This window comes from Neopelma chrysocephalum, unplaced genomic scaffold (genome assembly GCF_003984885.1).
Source record: "Neopelma chrysocephalum unplaced genomic scaffold, ASM398488v2 Primary Assembly neopelma1_96, whole genome shotgun sequence".
Classification (NCBI taxonomy): Eukaryota; Metazoa; Chordata; class Aves; order Passeriformes; family Pipridae; genus Neopelma; species Neopelma chrysocephalum.
Genome location: NW_020897759.1, coordinates 2455339 through 2469843, shown reverse-complemented (window position 1 = coordinate 2469843; position 14505 = coordinate 2455339).

Genomic DNA, 14505 nt, shown 5'->3' with positions numbered 1-14505 from the left:
AGATTTACATTTTTACCTGAAAAAAAAAAAGAAAGAAAAAAAGAAAAAAGAAAAAAGAAAACCAACAAGAAAATCCCAAATCAAACAACCAAGTCCAGCTATTAGTACTTTGGTGCTAAAATCCTGCTGGAACAAACCCTTGGAGGAGGGAGCTAGCCAAAGACTTGTCAAAAGCAAAAAAAATATTCACTGCTACTACAAAAAGTCAGAAATGTTTTGCTTATTCATAAATTTCACACAAAGCTATTAACGTTCACAGGAGGCCAAGTTCTTTTTTGGCCAGGCAAGAGTAAGCCAGCAAATGAAAAACCCCACTTACCTGTATGATAATTATCACAGAATAGGTGCATTGATATGATGCCTGAAAACCCAGGTAATATTAGTGCTCTATTCAGAACAACATAGTGAGAGGCAATTCCTGTCCAGATCTGTTTGTAAGCTGAACACACAGTAGAGAGGGAGGGAGAGGGAATGTGTTCCCCCTGCTTTAGCGAGCGTAACTGCAAAGTGGAGAGGATGAAGTTAGAGGGGGAGTTGTTTTGTTTGCTTGGCAAACTGAATATAGGCTAACAGAAGGCAAATATCGTACTGGGGACGTAAAAACAAAAGTAATGGCCTTGAAGACATGGAAAAGAAATCTCTCTCTCTCCTACACAGCGCTGCCTGGGTCTCATCTGGAATGCTGTGTCCTGTTTCAGGCACTAAATTTCTAGGAAAAAATTGTCAGCTGGAGCTGTGAAGAACTCATTGCTTTAACTCTGAAATCCCTCTTCTTCAGAAAACAATGCTGAATGCTTCTCTGAATGTGTGGTTAGTAATAAGCAGCTTTGGACATGCATGCACTTAGCAAAGACTAATACCAGTCAGCACTGCAATCCTGTCCATTTGCCTGCTTCCCCCTGCCAGTCCCCCGGTTTTTCATTTTTCTCCCCAAAATAGGCAAATCCACCTGATTGGAAGCAAACCTGGATAAAAGCTAAAGATTCCTCTCTAATTTTTTTTTTAATTTCTGTCCTTGTGATTAGTTTTATTTTAAACTGGTTTGGGAAGGGGGTGCTGGGAAGGAAGAAGATTGCCTGGAAGTTCTGTTCAGGGATAAAGGTATTGCTCTTCTCTTAAAGATAGAATATATTCTACCTAAAATATTTAATGAACCTAAAACTTTAAAAATCAATACTACACAGAGCAGAAGAGAACATAGAAGAACTATCACACCAGAACAGCTTCAAAGGTAGTAAAATAGGTACATAACCACAAGGTGAACTCCATGCAGTTCATGCTAGGACACTGGAATTACATAAGCTTAAGATAAAATTCCAGCCACTATAGTTGTTTTGGGTTGGTTTTTTTTTGGGGGGGTGTTTTCTTGTGTTTTTTTGGGTGGGGGGAGTGGGTTTGAGACTTCCTGGAAGATAGGCAGGATACCAAAAGGTTGTTGAAGAGCAAATTAGTACTAAACTTGAAAGAACAGGGTGGGGAAAGAAAACCTGAAAAAAACCTGAGATACCAAAACTGTACACTGGTTCAGTTAACTTCCAGTCCTAGAGAACTCCTGTGTCAAAGAATCCGTCATCACCTGAAGGTAATGGGATGAACTGCAATCACTCTGGATTTGTCAAGAGGAAACTGCATAAAATTAATTTAATTCTTTTCCATGGAAGAGTGACAGGTGTTGAAGATTGGAGAAAAGCAATGCTTGTACCTGACATTCTCATAAGCAAGGTAAGGGACGTGTGTTGATGAAAAGAATGTTAGATTAATCCAAGAGGGATGTGGTAACTGAACTCAGGAACAAGATATTAACATTCATTTTCAAAAAGGATGGATGCTCTGAAAGAGTCTGAACTGGATTTGCTTCTCCCCAATGTTTTATTAATGATTTGGGCAGTAGAAGTTTGTTACCAATGCAAACATGAAACTACAAGAACCATGTGCATGCTAGAGAGAGAAAATCAACACCAAAATGGTAAGTAAGACTGGAGGAACAGTTTGGGGGAAAAGCCAATCCGAACAGAAGAATTTCACTGAGAATGATAAGGAGGGGGGGGGAAATTTTCCCAGGCTAGAGAACAAGTAAGGACTGTTCTTTAGCAAAGTCTGGAGGGTATAAAATCTTGCAGGTTCAATGCAGGACAAAAGATAAAGAGCAGAGTAGAGTGCAGACATACAGCCTGCACAATGAAATCATCTTTCTCTTCTATTTAGTATCTGCAAAGCTGCAGGTATACTGTGACTGACTTCTGCTATTCTGCTGCCAGAAAGATATGAATATTTGGAAAACAAGAACAATCAGAAGTCTGTAAAACACACCCTCATTTAGCCTAAAGAGACTATGACTGATGGAACATGGCAACAGTCCTTAAGTCCATCAAAGCCTGACAAAATGCAGAAGATAGTCTGTTCTCCACTATTACTATGGATAGTAATAGGAGTAGAAAGTTTAAATTGCAGGAACCAGATTTGGGTAAGATACTATGAAAATTTTTAGCAGTAAGGAAAGTCTGCAATAGCATGCAAGGGAAACTCAGCAACTTCATTACTGACCTTTATGAAAGATATACAGGATCCATACTACTACAAAAGCTCATGGAAGTCAGCAGAACTCTACAAAAGCAAGGACACTTGTGTGCACAGCTTCTTTGAAGAAGGCAAGTGCTGAACAGTATCAAAATGGTTCATGTAATATGTCCACAGTTGGGAAATCAGTTAGACAACCCGTAGCCAACCACTCTCTGGGTGAAGAACCTTTTCCTAATATCCAACCTAAACGTCCCCTGACACAACTTCAGGCCATTCCTTTGAGTTCTGTCATTGATCACCACAGAGAAGAGATAAGTGCCTGCCCCTCCTCTTCCCCCCACAAAGAAGCTGTAACTGCAACAAGGTCTCCCCTCAGTCTCCTCCTCTTCAGCTGAAGAGACCAAGTGCCCTTGGCCGCTCCTCACATGGCTTCCCCTCAAGGCCCTTCACCATCTTCATTGCCCTCCTTTGGATGCTCTCTAATGGCTTAAGGTCTTTCTCATATTGCAGTGACCAAAACTGCCCCAATATTCCAGGTGAGGCCACACCAGTGCAGAGCAGAGCGGGACAATCCCCTCTCTTGGCTGTCTGTGCCTGATGCCCCCAGGACAGGGTTGGCCCTCCTGGCTGCCAGGGCACTGCTGACTCATGGCCAACTGGCCATCAACCAGGACCGTCAGGTCCCTTTCCATGGCACTGCTTTCCAGCCTCTCATTCCCCAGTCTGTCCGTCCATCCAGGGCTGGCCCATCCCAGGTGCAGGATCTGGCACTTCCCTTGTTGAGCTTCCTCTGGTTGGTGATTGCCCAGTTCTCGGATCTGTCCTGGTCTCTCTGAAGGGCCTCCCTGCCCTCGAGGGAGTCAACAGCTCCTCCCAGTTTTGTGTTCTCTGCAACCCTGCTCAGAGTCCCTTCCAGTCCTGCATCCAAGTCATTTATGAAGAAGATGTTAAAGAGCACAAGGCCCAAGATGCAGCCCTGTGGAACCCCACTAGAGGCACTGGAACAGGCTCCCCAGGGCAGTGGTCACAGCACCAAGCTTGACAGAGACTAAGAAGCATTTGGACAATGTTATCAGGCACATGGTGTGATTATTGGGGATGGTCCCATCTAGGGCTAAGAGTTGGACTTGATGATCCCTGTGGGTCCTTTCCAACTTAGCATATTCTGTGACACTTAAAAAAGAAAAAAAACCAAAAACAAACAAAAAACCCCACACACCAAAACACCAACCCAACCAACTAACCAAAAACCCTCAAAAAACAACAACCAACAAAACCAATGACCAAAAGAAAGAACTCTAAAATCCCACAAAATAAAGAAACAAAACCAAAACAAACCAAACACAAAAGCAGCCCTGAGTCTGTCTTGTAGGTCAGATAGCCCCCTAAACAGCACTCCAAATCAAGACAACCCTGTCTCCTAAACACGTGATCTACTTATTGAAACTTAATACATACATGAGCATTAGAATTCTGACGCATAAGTTATTGTCTAAAACATAAAAATACCAACTAAACTGTCGACTGTATACATGTTGGAAGAAACTGAAAACTCCCATTTCCCTGCCCTTTCCATTTTCCCTTGCCAGATTACAAATCTGAAGGTATTTACAAGGAGATTTACAAACAAAATATTTGCCATATAAAATTTTAACTATGACCAGAATTGAAACCTTACAGCTTTCCCTTCTAAAATATATACTAGGATTCACCTGGTAATACTTACCTCTGTGCCACTCATGACCATCCCAGGACCACCGTGCCAAGAGGTATCCCAGCTTCCAAAAGTCTGTTCTTAATTCAACCTTACTGGGACAGCACAAAGCTATTTTATTGATTTCAGTGTTGTAAGCCTTAACAAGGTTGACAGTTAGAAATATATTTTCCTAACATAAAAATCTATGACCATTAGCTGCTTCATATTGTCAGAAGCAGAGCTCGAAATGAAGATCCAAATCAAAAGAGTACAATGATGGGTTTGAATTATTCTGGTGAGCTTGAAAGTCTTTAAAAAGCACTTCTCATTGTATCAAAAATAGAATTAAAAAATATCTGCATTTATTCCATGAGTTTAAAAATTAAGAGGAACTAAACACAATAAACTATATAGAACATTGCAGTATACTGAGAAGTCTGGTCTAAATTACAGGTACATTAAAGAACTCTAAAGAAAATGGTAGAGTTCAAGATCCTTAGGCCAGCAAGGAGATGCACATCAAGCTCACTACCCTGGACTTCAGGAGAGCCTCTTCAGTTAGAATACCACAGCATAAAGCCCTGGAGGGAAGAGGGGCCCAAGAAAGCTGGTTAATATTCAAGGATCACCTTCTCCAAGCTCAGAAGCAACGCATCCCAACAAGGGGAAGTCAGGCAAAAAACACTAGGAGGACTGTGTGGATGAACCAGGAGTTCCTGGATTAACTCAAACACAAAAACAGAGCCCACAGAGCGTGGAGACAAGGACAGGTAGCCTGGGAGGGATACAGAGAAATTGTTTGAGCAGCCAGGATCAGGTTAGGAAAGCTAAAGCCTTGACAGAATTAAACCTGGCCAGGAATGTCAAGTGCAACAAGAAAAGCCTCGATAAAAAGAAGGCTAATTAAAACGTGAGCCCTCTCTGGAAGGAAACAGGAGACCAGGTTACCTGGGATATGGAGAAGACTGAGGTACTCACCATTTTTGCCTCAGTCTTCACCAGCAAGTGCTCCAGCCACACTGTACGAGTCACAGAAGGCAAAGGCAGGGATGGGGGAATGAGGAACCACCCACTGCAGGAGAAGATCTTGCGTGAGACCATCGAAGGAACCCGAAGGTGCACAAGTCCATGGGACATGGTGAGATGCACCTGCAGGTCCTAAGGGAACTGGTGGCTGAAGATGCAAAGCCACTATCCATCATATTTGAGAAGCGGCAGTCTGATGAAGTTCCCACTGACTAGAAAAGGGGAAACATCACTCCCATTTTTAAAAAGGAAGACCCAGGGAACTATGGGCCAGTCCCTTAGTTGAGATGATCTTTAAGGTCCATTCCAACTCAATCCGAACAATTCTATGATCCTGTGAAGTCCTAGGCACCATTTTTTCTTACACATCAAGGTGCTCTGTTTTAAAGCACACACAAAATTGAGATTTTACATGAACTCTTTATGGAGAGTACAACATTTTTGGTGTTAATTACAAAAGCACTACATAAAATTACAGCTGTTTAGAGATATCAGTTAATAATGTGTCTCTTCTATATTTATTTATTACATAACTTTAAAAAGCAGGGAAAAGAAGTTTAATTTTTAGTCTTAGAGCTGTTTTCTAGAGTTACAGCATATATTCTGATGGGTATTCACAGGCTGCATGAAGACAGATGAGCAAACATTCAAGTTATAGAGGCCACAATCCAGTACAAATGCAGTTTGAGTAGCTGTGTAGCTTGGCAGAGGCTATGGACACAGTGATAATGAAAATAAAATTTTGGACTGCAACACAGGAACTGTGTTTGTGAACAGTAAATCAACAACTTACATACTGATCAGTGAAAAAAAAAAAAAGCAGCACTAATCAGAATCAGCTATTTCTCACAGGCTTCCAGTGCATAAGATGAATAATTGTCTCATCATAATAGCCTTTATGATAACCATGATCTCACCATTGCACTCAAAGATCCAAAATGCTGACAGTACTGTTACACCCACAACAAGGCATGTTTGGTCTTTGCATTTAAAGAAAATCCCACTCTGCAGCTTCAACCCTTGGCTGTTAATGCAGGCAAGGTGTAATCTTATTATTTTTTTTATGTCTTTGCTTTCAAGCCACAAAATCTATAGATTTTCTTTGTAGATAGCAAAGCACAGACTGGAATTTCTGTTCGTATGAAGACATCTCCCATTACACTGTTAATGCAAAACAAATAGAGTTATCAGCAGTAATAAAAACTAGCAGCATACACCTCATAAATAAAATAAAAATTGAGATGCAATTTTATGTTCTGTAGCTCATTTTCTCCATCTACTTTCTGCTTCACAAAAGCAGCAGGTTACAGTCTAATCTGCACTGAGACCAGGGCATAAACCATGCCTTTTGCCACCACTTCCTTTGCTTTCCTATCCCACTTGAGGCCTGGCGCCATCTATTTTTAAGCATTGTTTTCTCTGGTTTAATAAAGTAGTGAAAATTAACACCAGCCATAGGTTAAGCACGTAAATTCAGGCAAGAAGGAAGAGAGTATTCATCAGTGTTCCATCAGCAACACCCAAGGAACAATCCAAGGTATGAAAAAGAACAGCAGATGAGAGTTTTCCGTTCCTGACGAAAAGGCAGGGAGAACACCCTTGCTGCAGAGTATTCACTATGTACTGACATGTGGTCAATCTTTGTCTCTTCTAAAAAGGGGCAGAACCTACTGTCTCCACGACAAATGAATTGCCAACAGCACACCCTCATAACTGAAGCATCTCTGTTTGCTTTAGTCAGACATTAATGTATTTAGTGGCAAAGCAACTGAGTTCATACACAAGGGTAGGTCAAGGGAGAGAGAAGCACTTTAACTTGAAACAACTTCAAAGCACCAGCCAAGATTTATTGTCAGTACAAACTGGTGTCAGGGAAAGCTGTGGACTATTGCCAGCTGGATTTCTACCCTACAGACTCCTTCAGCCTCATTCCCATTTTGCTTTAAGCACTGGGTACTCCGAGCCGCCCTCCAAAACTTCACAAAAGTATCCTTTTGAGTTTTTACAGCAGGCGAAGTCTCCAAAGCCACAGCCTGACTGCAGAAGAGAACAGCTGCCATAGCACCAGTGTGTGCCAGTTCCTGGAAGGCTGCTGGAGCCAGCTCTGGGACAGCCCGACCTCCCTGACAAAGGCTGGCTACTGTTGCCCACAGAAAAAAGGAAAAGCTCCCTGGCAGTGTGTTGTGGTGCTGTCTGGAGTACGGACTGGCCTGCCAGGACATGAAAGATATAAATAGAAGCCACTCCAAAGGACACACTTTTATTCTTGAAAAAAAAAAAAGTCATTGCTCCATGAATTACATATTCAGTTTGCTGTGCATGTTAATACATTCCTTGTGCATTACAGGTAAACTGTTCAAAAACCCACATAATTTTCAAATTTAAACAAGTTGCTCCCTGAAAAGCAGAGCTGATCAAGTCTGATTTTCCCTATCTGTTTGGATCATATGTCTCCACAGTACTCATTGCACAACAACTTTAGGTCCCCATCATTTCTTTCAGGCTCCTGCCACAGCTCCCCTGCTGGTCCCTTCCAGCCCTTGCCCGGCTGCCAGTTTGCCCACCCTCACCATGCCTCCAGTTTCTTTCCCATATCACTAAATCATCACACCATCCTGATCTCTAAATGCCTTTTATGATTGTGTAATCTTAAGTTTCCTTGTGAAACTAGAGTTAAACTACATACAAACTGAAAAGTAGAAGCATTCTGGAAAACCACAGATATTTTGTTATAAAAGGTAGAAGGAACAAGTTTTTTCTCTTTCCTTCAGTGGTTCCCCACCACCTAGGCACAATAACAGCAACACTAGAGAGAGTTTGTGGAATAACGGCTCTCTGCATTTTTTTAAATTTTATTTTAAATTAATTAGCCCAATAATACGTAAACAGGGAGAGGAATTTTCAATTTCTTGCTTGGTAACCTTCAGAGCATCTAGGAAAGATCACAGTGAGTCAGGCTGCAGCCCTCAGTGTTCTCCTTAATTTGGCAGATTTTTGGACAGATCTTTATTCTCTCAGTGGGACAACTTCTAGCACTTGTAAAACCAAAAACAGAAATAACTCACATGATGACAAAACTGGAAAGGCCCAAAGGGGATTTTGAAGTCAAAAGCTATGGAGATTCAGAATAATGCAATCTCTCTTGTACAGGAAAAGCCCAGTTTATCAATACAGTCAATATTATCAGATCATACAAAGAACCTGATTTAAAAAAAAACCTACAAAAGACACTCTTTCCATGTTCTACTGCTCTCCAAACAGAAGCTGTGAAAACACTAATAATTACTGCCTTCAAGTACATCAGCAGAAAGTGCAATGAAGTCGATTAAGTCAAATGAAGATTTTATCAATCAGAACTAGCAAGAAATTTTTCCCTGACCCACAAGAGGAAAATTATAATAGCCTTCTACATTGCTTGTTGTGATGTTTTCACATATCAAAACCATTTTAAGAAGTTCCATTACAACTTGTACTTAAAAAAAAAAACATATGTAAGAGATCCTATTGCGAAAAGGCATCCTTTTTAAAGAATTTTTAAAGCTGCACAGTGGGGCATTGAAGAAATTCTAATTTTTTTTTTCTTTTTTAAGCTTCAAGCACAAATCAAAGATGCTCTTCACCTTTGCTATCAAGTTTGCAAAGGAAAACATCAAACTGGTAGACCCAGATGTGATGAGTAGGTACCCAAGTACATTTATCAGATTATTGAACATAGCTGTTTTTAAAATGCTAGATGAGGACACAACTTATTACCCCAGCAATCTGACCCAGAAGAATAAACTAGAATTCTCTGGAATTTTCATTTCCAAAGCAGCAAAATAATTTTGCTTCTTTTGTGTTTGTAGCATTGAAAATAATTTACTAGGAAAAAATAGTTCACAAAGCCATGTTTCTCTGGACAGTTTTTATGTTACAACCTTATGCAAACATCTGGTGACTAGAAGAATTGCAGTTTTGGAGAAGTATCTAGAAGTTTGGACAACTAACAGTATCAACACCACAGAGAAAAAGTATTTAGCTAAATGATAACCTCAGCCACAACAGATGTTTCTTATGAGCAGCAAATTTTGAGGCTTGGGATACTCCTTTGTGCACAAACTAAGCCTTTAAACCAAGGGAGAGCAAGAAATAGCTAGCTAGCACTTTTGTTTAAAATTCCTTTCTGAGAAGGGCAATAGGAGCCATGTTCAAATGGTTTGAATTCCATCTACCTGCCTGTACCTGGTGTGCCTTGCCCTTTAGAAAGGCCTGACCAAGAGGCAACACTGTGCTCAGAGACTTGAAACAGGATTTTGACCCCCTGAAAATGACCTTTGGTCCATTTCTACCTAACTTTGGGAAGAGTATAAGCTACAATAAAGGCAAAGAGAGTTTGGGTTTGAGGCTGGGGTGGGTTTTTGGTTTTACTGGAAAAGATCCTGCAAAACCAGGGTTGGAAAAGCAGTAAGCCAGAAAAAATGACAAACCTGGGTATACTTGCTGCCACCTGGCAGCTCTAAGATAGGATTAGAGGTAGTAAAGACAGACTTCCCTAGCATCCTATGACAGTTCTGCAGGAAAAATTGTGGACCATCATGGGCATAAGAAACCAGCTATTTTTTTTTATTTTTATTCTCCATTTGTTCAGAAGGGAAGGCAACCTCCAGTCCTTTCCATGGAAAGGAAGCCTAATGTTAATGCAGTGCCTGGCTTAGGTGTCTGATAAGCACTTTCAAGGCTTATGGTTATGAAGAGTTGCATGAATTGACATCTGTTGGTTTCAAAGTGACAGATGCAACTGTAAAGAAATTAAATAGGCAAGTAAGGTTGAAAGCAGAAACTGCTTTTGGAACCACAGATACTTTCTGCATTCACACCCATACAGCAGTAAGATCCACAGTTTAACTGCACCTTGCACATGGAAACACTATTTCCTTTAAATTGTATAAAACCAGTGATTTATTCCTGCTCATTTTCTCCCCATCAGGCACGATTTTATTCACCTTTATCATATTCCACTTATTCATTCCTCTCCAAGCTGTACAGATCTATTCTACTTAATACCCCCTCACACAAGAAGTGATTCTTTTGCTATTCTTTTAATCTATTTCCCTTTTTACATTCTTTTAGTAAGGAGGATGTGGGGTGATGGAGAAACAGGAGTTCTTCCCAATGCAAGAATCAACAAAGGAATATAATTTTGTTTTGTTTTCTGTTCTGTTCCAAACTATTCCCAGTGTTATGCACATACCTTTTTGATCACACTATTGGACTGTGGGAAGACACATTAAAGAGGTATCTGAATGTTCTAAATTGTTGGTACTAAACAAAGAAGTAATGGCCCATCTTCGTGAACGAAGATTTGGGGAAAGGTCTTTTACCTTTCCAGCCTGCGCAATGGATTTTTTTAGGTGAGACACAGCCTGCGCTGAACTGAGCCCACCCTTTAATCCTAAGGTTCATCTGCCGGGGCCAAGCAAGCTTGGACAATGGCAGTGAGGTCCTCAGGACGTAGGTTTGTTTAGAGTGACCTTCTCATAGATGGATGGCCTCACAGGCCTAACGGACTCCATCTGCCCGGGGTACTGGCTGGATTCGAACCTGGGTCGCAGAGGTGAGAGTCCTGCACGCTAACCACTAGGCCACCAGGGGTCCCCAAAAACAAAGAAGTAAAGAAAGCCAAAACACCAAGGCTCTGTTCAAATATTGAAATGTGCCAGATGAAGGAAGACATGCATTAATCTTGCCCAGCTTCCCCTCCAGTAAAGAAGAGTTATATACTTACACTTCACCTGCTTTATCCACTTCGGCATTAACTGACTGATTCTGATTTCCCCCCATCAGTGCAATGTATTTTTCACTAGTAGTCAAACTCCACAAAGGATATGGAATTGCTGGAAATCCTTATATACTTTTACAGACAAAGGATACAGTTCTGATCTCACTACATGGGTGTACAAATCAGGAGTCATTCTACTGAGGCAAATGAAGTAATAGCTAAGTAACTGATAAAAAGTAAAGCAAGGCAAGCCTAAAAGGATGTTCTCAGAAATGCCACTAAGTCAAGAAAGTCACCTGCAAATGGCATCACAGAAAAAAGAATGAGCAACAAACAAAGGAATGCTCATTTATTTCAGGACAAGACTGAGTTGGAGTTTCTGGAAATGAAATAACAGAAGCTAGTAACATCTTGGCAGACACATAAGCAACAAGATATTCCTCATCCAGGGGTTTGGCAGCATCTCAATAGAGGGCTGAAACTTGCTTGTATCATTAAAACCATCAGTTAAATACAACCCAGCTGGAAAGTCACCCTGAAGTTCAAGAGCCGTTTCCCAATGATCTGCTGAAACAGGCAGCAGGGTGCAACCTGCTTCAAGTGCAGGGGTTAAGCATTTCCAGAGGCAAAGGGATAAACTTTGGCCTCTATTCTACAAACAATCCCATAGCTTCACACTGATTGGACTTCTGGATGAGCAAGCACAAAATCGTTCTGAGTTGCTTCCAGAGGCTTATGGTAAGTTGCCACAGTTTTATCATAATGACATTCTGCATTCTTGACCAGCCATTTTCTCAAAGTTTGAGATGTGTCTTTTCATAATTGCAAAAGCTAACTGATGCCAATACCATTACAAAAAGAAAGTGAAAACAGAGGTGGGCTGAGTCTAATTATTGGAAAAGCATAGCACAGTAGGACCTGCTGGGCTTACACCTTAGGTCTTTACTCAAGTACAAAAGAGAATGTTGCAATTCCACTCAAATCTGTTTAAACCCAGGTACTCCCCTTCTGCCTTCTCCAGTATGAATGCTTCCCACAAGCCTAACTTTGGCAATCATGGATCACAAGACACAGTGAACTTTGGCTCCATTTTGCAACAAATAAATCCAACTCAGAATTTATTCCCTTCATCAAAGCAAGAAATAAAGTTATTGTCATCACTAGGATTTCAAACTCTCTTCATAAAAGAGCACTGTAGCAAGAAGCGAATAAAACCAATTCTCTCCAGCTCAAATTTCAAGGTAATATATTGGTTTGGGTTTTTTGTTTTGTTATTAAAACAAACTCACCCAACCTAGACTAGCAGGAGCAATGGCTTCACATTTTACTGATATTTTAAATCCTTCTCAAGGAAGTTCTGAATAACCTAGAGCTTCATTTCTTATCTTCTTTTTGGTAGGGAATAAAATTATTGCACAAGTGCAAGTCCAGGCAGCAGAGACATTAATAAATGCAGGCAGCTTAGTGACTACACTATCCTATATACATATGATAATGAAAAAAGGCTGATTTGACCCCATTCTCTGCAGTATTTGACCTTTCAGGTCACTCGTTCATCACGGTGAAATGCTGCTCACAGGATCAGAAGGTGAACACTGGAGGCCTTAAAATAAATAAAAATGAGACAAAGTTCCCCAAAAAGAACAAGTCTTCAATTTTCAGGAATATACTGAATGCTTGTGCAAAGCCATTGTAAGAGCAGAGACTAGATTTCAACAAAGGCACTCAAAACCTGGCCCTAAGCAGAACATTTCCTCCCCTTTTGGAGCACACTGGTTTTAGGACATGCTGTTCACGTTGGCAGCTGCAAAGGGGTTGTGTCATACCTGGCACAGACAAAGCCACAGACAAATAGTCAAGGCCATGGAAGAAGAAGAGGCGGCGAAGGGAGTCAAGCATGTCAGAATATGCCTTATGGGCATAGTCACTGAACAACATTAACAAAATATTTCCAGTTGGCACTGTAAATTAAAGTTAAAAAAAAATGGAATTCAGCCTAATTTATAAGTGAATCTCAAAAATCACAACAAAACAGAGCTGGTTTTACCATACAGTCTTCAGAAAGATATACTAAGAATATGAGGAAATTACATATCATACCAAATCCCTTCTATCAATCCAGATTTCAAGATACCTGTGATCAAAAGTGACTTTTCACTTTGATGGTTCACATTATTATGACATCTGACTGGAATGGGTAGAGTTAAGTGTCTGTTGCTATTTTCATTAAAGATTATTTTATGGTTCAATTGTTCAAAAAAATGATTTTACTTTAAAAGTAGACTTGGCAGGCAAATGCCATAGCCAAACATGTGGGTTAATAGATTGTCAAAACGAAAAACATCCAATAAATTAAAAACAAAGGAAACGGAAAAAGGCTTACAACATCTGACACCTGACACTAAACCGATCCACAGAGTTGGCATTTAATCCACCTACCAACTATTTAGAAAGATACAAACTGGTATTTACTAACCAGTTTTACTGTCTCACTGCTACATTACCCACCAGCAATCTACTTTTTTTCTTTAAAATTATAACCATTCAGACAGGTCTACAAATCAGCATTCTTCAGAAATCAGCATTCTTCTTCATGTAGTAGCATGTGCCATCATCATATCCTTCCATACAAAGCCATCCACAGGCTTTGGGATCACTAGGACACTTCACCTCCCCAAGGCTGCAACTCCAGCCCAAGGACTTTAAAGGTTTAAAAGCTTGTTCCCATTGCATCTTCTGTGGAGCACAGCCTCCCATTGCTCCCATGCAGTTCTAAGAAAGGGTGTAGAAAAGCTTCCCTAGAGCGTGGATATCCCTGTCCAACCCTTACAAATCCTCCTCTTGTTGCAGGGGACAACTGCAAGCTCAGCCGCTTGGAGGAACTGAGATAAATGCGAGTTGCTGAGCGGGAGGCAACGCCTGAGCAGCCCCCTGGAGGGGAACACTTGCAGGGCTCAGCAGGACAAGCTGCTTCAGGACAACTGGATCTGACAGCCCAGCAATGGAGCTGTCAGCCTGGGAGCTGAGAGCAGGGACCATTCACACCAACAACACCCACTCCCAGGCTTCTCCCACAGTCAGACTGCTGGAGAAGGCAACTCCAATCATGAATAAGATAAGTCAGGATTCCTTTTTTCCATCTCTAGGTTAGAGATTTCAATGCCCCTTAAAGCCAGTGGAGGCCCAGAAAGGGAGAGAGGTGCTTACAATCTGGGAGCACTTATAACTTGCATTTCTAATTATTCAGGAATTCTCCTCCATATCACCATTCCATATCACCATCAAAGGACTCTTTTTCACCTGTCAACAGGCTCAAGGATTGATCCTCGTTTTCCTGAAGATCAAAGAGGTACAGACTGTGAAGAAAAGAATTTAGCTCCTTCCTTCTAATGGCAACCTGAAGGACAATCCCAGCCAGTGACACACACATGGATCTGTCAGGAGAGCTGTACTAAGTATCAGTAAACTAGTGCAGCAAGATTACTCACAGCAGCCAAAACCAGGA